This window comes from Triticum urartu, chromosome 6A (genome assembly GCF_056163025.1).
Source record: "Triticum urartu cultivar PI428250 chromosome 6A, HENAU_Tu73, whole genome shotgun sequence".
NCBI classification, from domain to species: Eukaryota; Viridiplantae; Streptophyta; class Magnoliopsida; order Poales; family Poaceae; genus Triticum; species Triticum urartu.
The window spans coordinates 218,902,100-218,909,936 of NC_141878.1; positions in this window are offsets into that span (position 1 = coordinate 218,902,100).

Below are 7,837 nucleotides of genomic sequence, written 5' to 3' on the forward strand. Positions count from 1 at the left end.
TACTGATCGCGATTCCTGATCCGATTTTCGTTTTAGTATAACTTTTCGCTCAGTTATTGAAATCAGGCGATTCAAGCGCCTGGAGTTTCGTCTCGAAACCCTCTAACCGTTTAACCAACCTAAACAAGTTTTTGCCACTGTAAAAATTGTCCTAGATCCAGAATAGTAAACGAAGCCTATTTCTTTTGCCGTTTGACTTTCGTTGCTTCGTTTGATTTGATTCCTTTTGCAAATCGAAGCTCTTGACGTAAAATTTCTGATAAGGCCAAATTCATATAACTTTGGTACTGTTAGAAATTGTTTTATGTTGCAAGAGTTATTTGCTTGTTTTCGAAGTTTTCCGTGATCTTTTCTTCGCTTCTTTTGCTTGATTGCTTATGTGTGGTTACTATTGCTTGCTTACGATAGATTGGCCAGAGTATGACGAGTAGAACTATCAAGAGTTATGAGTGCGAATCATTTTCATCAACATTGCAGGCAAGTTCACATTTTGATCATACCTCTTTCATACCCAGTTTTTATTGCATTAAATCAAACCTCAAACATTGCATGATTAGGATCTAATTAAATTGTGGGTATTGGGAAGTAGTTGATGAGGTAGGAACCTATTGCCCTGCATTCAAACCTTGGGAGTTACTATTACGTTATGCTTATAGTGCCATGCTATGCTCGTAGATGTGGATTGGGTTTTGAGAGTATTCATGACAGATGTAAGATTGTTAATTAATGGTTTACTTAAGGTGGCAACTTAAACACACATCTGGGTGGATTGAGGTACCTGGTTATTCCAGGATTGCCTGTCTAGGCACCTGGGTAGACCAGGATTGCCTATTTTTATGGACCGCCACCCAGGCTCAAAGGGATCATGAGATTTTTCATACTAGAAACTTCCGTGTGCAGTCACAAGCTATTATGGGCTCTAGCATAGTTGATTAAGTCGTGCGAACTCTTACAGGGTAGACTAGCAGATGTAGGGCAAAGTAGGAGTAACGGTCTATCCATCGTAAGGTGCTAGCGCTTCTGAAAGACTATCTCTCGGTCATCCGTCTTCTCAAACACCATGTAGTGCGAGAAACCAAACGGAGGCGATCGAGTCTTGTGGGGAAAAGTGCGTAAACCTCTGTAGAGTGTATAAACTAATCATGATTAGCCGTGTCCCCGGTTATGGACATCTTGAGTATCTAGTACCTGGATTATCATGTGAATCTCATCATGTTACTTTAAATGAATATTGTTGGGTTTTAATGATGATGCTTAATTGGGATTGAGAATGCTGTCAACCATTCTCAATGTTCAACAACCACCATGATAGTTAAATAAAAGTTATTCCTTTGTAGTAGGGAAAAATTGGCTTTTCGCAAAAACCTTATAACCATAGAGCTTTTCCACCAGCCAAATATGCATGTAGTGATAGCCATTGTTCATCATTCTCTATGGTGTGAATTTGCCAGTACATTCAATGTACCGACCCTCTATGGCTGCAAAGTCTCATGTTGCAGGATTTTCTTACGACGAGTAAGTGATACGTTAGGGTTACGATTTCTACACTCAACTTTGCCATTGGTGTTGATGGGAATCCACAACCTTGTTACTTCCGCTATTTTGGATTGAGGTAATAGTATTTGCGTTACTTTTTACATGTGATTTACCTCTGTTATAAATCCTCGAGTACTGTGTGTGTCAGCATACCGATCCAAGGATGACACTTAAGCACATACACTTGATCCATTCGGGTCGGGTCGCTACAGAAGGTGAGAAAATAACAATATCCACCACGAGCCTCAACATTCATCAGACCACATACGGCCGTATGTGTGATTTCCAATAAATCTATTGCTCTCTCCATAGTTCCGGAGAACGGTGTTTTAGTCATCTTGCCCATGAGGCACGGTTCGCAAGTACCAAGTGATTCATAATCAAGTGGTTCCAAAAGTCCATCAGTATGGAGTTTCTTCATGCGCTTTATACCGATATGACCTAAACGACATTGCCACAAATAAGTTGCGCTATCATTATCAACTCTGCATCTTTTGGCTTCAACATTATGAATATGTGTATCACTACTATCGAGATTCATAAAAAATAGACCACTCTTCAAGGGTGCATGACCATAAAAGATATTACTCATATAAATAGAACAACCATTATTCCCTGATTTAAATGAATAACCGTCTCACATCAAATAAGATCCAGATATAATGTTCATGCTCAACGCTGGCACCAAATAACAATTATTTAGGTCTAATACTAATCCCGAAGGTAGATGTAGAGGTAGCGTGCCGACCGCGATCACATCGACTTTGGAACCATTTCCCACGCGCATCGTCACCTCATCCTTTGCCAATGTTCGCTTAATCCATAGTCCCTGTTTCGAGTTGCAAATATTAGCAACAGAACCAGTATCAAATACCCAGGTGCTACTACGAGCTCTAGTAAGGTACATATCAATAACATGTATATCACATATACCTTTGTTCACCTTGTCATCCTTCTTATCCGCCAAATACTTGGGGCAATTCCGCTTCCAGTGACCAGTCTGCTTGCAGTAGAAGCACTCAGTTTCAGGCTTAGGTCCAGACTTGGGATTCTTCTCCTGATCAGCAACTTGCTTGCTGTTCTTTTTGAAGTTCCCCTTCTTCTTCCCTTTTTCTTGAAACTAGTGGTCTTATTGACCATCAACACTTGATGCTCCTTCTTGATTTCTACCTCCGCTGCCTTTAGCATTGCGAAGAGCTCGGGAATTGATTTATTCATCCCTTGCATATTATAGTTCATCATGAAGCTCTTGTAGCTTGGTGGCAGTGATTGTAGAACTCTGTCAATGACACTATCAACCGGAAGATTAACTCCCAGCTAAGTTAAGTGATTGTGGAACCCAGACATTCTGAATATATGTTCACTGACAGAACTATTCTCCTCCATCTTGCAACTGTAGAACTTATTGGAGACTTCATATCTCTCAGTCCGGGCATTTTCTTGAAATATTAACTTCCACTCCTGGAACATCTCATATGCTCCATGACGTTCAAAACGTCGTTGAAGTCCCGGTTCTAAGCCATAAAGTATGGCACACTGAACTATCGAGTAGTCATCAGCTTTGCTCTGCCAGGCGTTCTTAACGTCTGCAGTTGCATCAGCAGCAGGCCTGGCACTCAGCGGTGCTTCCAGGACGTAATTCTTCTGAGCAGCAATGAGGATAATCCTCAAGTTACGGACCCAGTCCGTGTAATTGCTACCATCATCTTTCAACTTTGCTTTCTAAAGGTACGCATTAAAATTCAACGGAACAACAGCACGGGCCATCTATCTACAATCAAACATAGACAAGCAAGATACTATCAGGTACTAAGTTCATGATAAATTTAAGTTCAATTAATCATATTACTTAAGAACTCCCACTTAGAAAGACATCCCTCTAATCTTTTAAGTGATCACGTGATCCAAATCAACTAAACCATAACCGATCATCATGTGAAATGGAGTAGTTTTCAATGGTGAACATCACTATGCTGATCATATCTACTATATGATTCACGCTCAACCTTTCGGTCTCAGTGTTCCAAGGCCATATCTGCATATGCTAGGCTCGTCAAGTTTAACCTGAGTATTATGCGTGTGCAAAACTGGCTTGCACCCGTTGTAGATGGGCGTAGAGCTTATCACACCCGATCATCACGTGGTGTCTGGGAACGACGAACTTTGGCAACAGTGCATACTCAGGGAGAACACTTTTATCTTGAAATTTAGTGAGAGATCATCTTATAATGCTACCGTCAATCAAAGCAAGATAAGATGCATAAAAGATAAACATCACGTGCAATCAATATAAGTGATATGATATGGCCATCATCATCTTGTGCTTGTGATCTCCATCTCTGAAGCACCGTCATGATCACCATCATCATCGGCGCGACACCTTGATCTCCATCGTAGCATCATTGTCGTCTCGCCAATCTTATGCTTCTACGACTATCGCTACCGCTTAGTGATAAAGTAAAGCATTACAGGGCGATTGCATTGCATACAATAAAGCGACAACCATATGGCTCCTTCCAGTTGCCGATAACTCGGTTACAAAACATGATCATCTCATCCAATAAAATTTAGTATCATGCTTTGATCATATCACATCACAACATGCCCTGCAAAAACAAGTTAGACGTCCTCTACTTTGTTGTTGCAAGTTTTACGTGGCTGCTACGGGCTTAGCAAGAACCATTCTTACCAACGCATCAAAACCACAATGATAGTTTGTCAAGTTGGTGTTGTTTTAACCTTCGCAAGGACCGGGCGTAGCCACACTTGGTTCAACTAAAGTTGGAGAAACTGACACCCGCCAGCACTACAAAAAAATACACTTCCGTGATCATACGTGTTTGTCATAGTAGGTCGTGTTTTTTGTCATGCATGTACATCCATGACAAATTTATAACAGAATCAAGATAGTCATACATGTGCTGTCGTAGAAGTGTTCCATGACATTACCAAAATTATCATCACGGAAGTGTCCACTTCCATGACGATAAATCACGTGTCACAGAAGTGCTTTCGTCAAGGGTGACCGACACGTGGCATCCACCGTAACGGAACGCCGTTAAGCTATCGGGTCGGGTTTTGGATCCGATAACCCGTTAACAGCCCCGACCAATGGGGATTTTCCACGTGTAAAATCATCATTAGCTGGAGGAAACACGTGTCGGCTCATCGTTGGGACATATGTCATCCACTCATTGGACAGAAGGCGCCTATGATACGTCGACACGTGGCACGGCCCAACAGAGGCCCATTCCTGTTAAAAGGCCGGCCTGTTTGACTTGGTCAAAAGGTGGCGGGCCGGCCCATGTAAAGCCTATTAACGGCCTGTTCGCATATAGCCCATTTACAGCCCGCTAACCCAAGGCCCGTTATGCCCTATCCGAATTAGGTCCAGTAGCGTCATCTGGGCCACCAAATATGATTCCAGCCCGTTTTCACTTTTGGCCCATGTATGGCCCATGACGTCTTTCGGCCCATATGAGGCCCTATGTAACTCTTGGCCTATTAATGGCCCGTGGTGAAACTGGCCCGTAATGAACAGTGTATCACTTTACACCCATTAACGGCCCGTGGTGAAACTGGCCTGTAATGCAAAGTGTATCACTTTATACCCATTAATGGCCCGTTATTCCGTTGGGCCGTTTCCAGCCCATGTTATCTTTCGGCCTTCTCAGAGCCCATTTATTCTTGGGCTCATTTCCAGCATTCGTTTACTTACGGCCCGTTACTGTCATTTTCTGCTTGTGGGCCAAATTCAGCCCGTGGTTATAGTCGGCACGTTTGTGGTCTGTTAATACATTGGGCCGTTTTCATAGCGTCATCAAATACGGCCTATTAACGATGGCCCGTTATGGTCAGCCCATGAACGGACGATTCCAACTCTAGCCCGTTTACGGCCATAATGCGGCCTGTTATTGGCCCATGTTTGGCCAATCGATCATACTGCCCGTATAAGGCCCATTGATGATACGTTCCATAGAAGGCCCATCGTTTCTACGGCCCATAGAAGGCCCATTGTTTCTACGGCCCGTAGAAGGCCCATTGTTTCTACGGCCCGTAGAAGGCCCACTGTTTCTATGGTTCGTAGAAGGCCCACTGTTTCTACGGCCCGTAGGAGGCCCAGTGTCACTACAGTAAATATTAGCCCATGGTTATTGTGGCCTAGTTTTAAAAAAATAGGTTATTGCAGCCACTAGCAAACAAATAAACAAGACAACAAGGAAATAATTAAGCAAGCAACTTACGCTAGGCTATCACGGCTATCACACATATTACATCCACTGGGCATCAAAGTTCGCCACCAGTGCAAATAAACGCACTGACAAAAGAATATACAAAACTGAGAGCACTTTAGAAGGCACTAGGCGTGGCCAGGTCGGGCCCCCCAAACAGCTGAAGAAGCTGATTAGACCTCAGTTGTGTCAACGATAGATGCATCAACACTAGATTTAAGGCATGATGGTGCGCACGGCAGTCCTTTGACATCTTCATTGCATCTTTGACTTCAAGTCGGAGCTGGCCTGAAGCAAGCCTTTTCGCTTTAAGTTGAGATTGAAGAAGTTGAACTGATTGAGGCAGCGACTGCATAGAGGTTGTCTCACACCTGCTGGTGAGTAGCTTCAACTCACTGTCTTCATCAAGACAGGACCTTGGGGTCATCTCATTGTCCTCAAGATGGTTTGGCTCACTATCTTCCCTAAAGTTCTACCTGGCGTAAGAGATACGAGTCTGAAAGAGAAACAAAGAGACACCTAACAGGTTTCACAATTATATAAGAAAATAAATGGATCTGTTCTGCATAAGGAACATGTTTTTACAACTACAATTTGAAACTGGTAGTTGTTGCAAACATCCAATCAGATGTAAACAGCAAAGCAAACAGAAGTGGAGGAAATGATGTCTATCCAAATGTATACTAGAACAAAGTTTGAAGGCTTGAGAAGGATGAACTTACATTACATGTTAACACGGGCTGGACCAAGCCCTTCTCCATGTTGATGGAAGGACAATTCAATAAATTCCCCAAAGAAAATTCTTTATAAGCGTTGCCATTATTCTACATTTTGCAAAGAGTAAATATAGATCAAATAATGTTGGAAGAAACAAAGGATAATGAAGCTCAGGTGCAGACTGATGATACATAATCAAATAGCAATTAATTAAGTACAGCCTTACAAGGCAAAAGGGAGAGTGGTACTGATGAGAGCAATGCAAAGCCCATTATTGTTTTGAGATCGTATGATCCTTTGAGCAAGGAGATTCATCTAAAATTAGTTTTCCTACAAGAGAGAAGGTAAGGCACAAGCAGAAATTTAGGAGTTCAAATTTTGAATTGATATCATAGACAGTACCTGACGCTGGGCTCCCAGCAGTTCTAATAGGGGTTTGGCCACTGGAGTAGGGGTAAAGTGTGGTACAGTAGGGACTGTGTTTTCTGTGGCTGCTAATCTATCTGATTTAACATGTATCACTACCTTTTCCAAATACCTAGTTTGTACTCCTTGACGATCTGCACTCACCCTCTTCCTTTTGGACATCTATTACGAAAGAACAACATTTTACTGGAAAAACATAGTGTGACGACACATGGAATAGGTACAGAAAATGGATAGGTATGTCATATACTCATATATGATGCTTAAACTAAGCAGATGGTGTAACAAAGTAGAAGTAATGCAAGAGGTCAGATGCAAAATATGTGCGACCAATACAACTTTGCAAAGTTAGAGCAAGCACCTTGATGGGTGAATAAGATAGGCCATCCTCCACCATGCCAAGTTTGTTAGCCAATGGATCGTTCCGCAATATTCCTCTTGTGTGCCCATTCTCATATTCAGTTTGATAATGTTCAATATCTGACATGCATGAAAACATAAAAACAAGTGAGATTTTCTTTGTAATGCAGAAGTGATTCTAATCCAATACTGCCTCCCTGTAAACCCCTTTGTGCTATCTCTGCAATTCTTTTAAAAGATGCCATGCATGCTGTAATTTGTTGTGTGCATTAATATAATGTGGCCTACTACTCAAAATATGAGAGCTCCAGAAGTGATGACACTTCGCAGATGATAGCTTCAACATATAGTAAAGAAGAACAAGTCGACCTGACCTGACAGATTCAAAATATACTAAGGGAGAACAACTCCACCTGACCAGTCAACCGCAAGAGAAGAGTATCATCTTAAAGAGAGAAGAAGAGCAAGCAGATTGAAGATATTACAAGTCTTTCAATACAATGTCGGTTGGCCACCCATGATGAACCAGAGCGCACAGAGAAATACTATTCTTTCTGGTCTCTCCA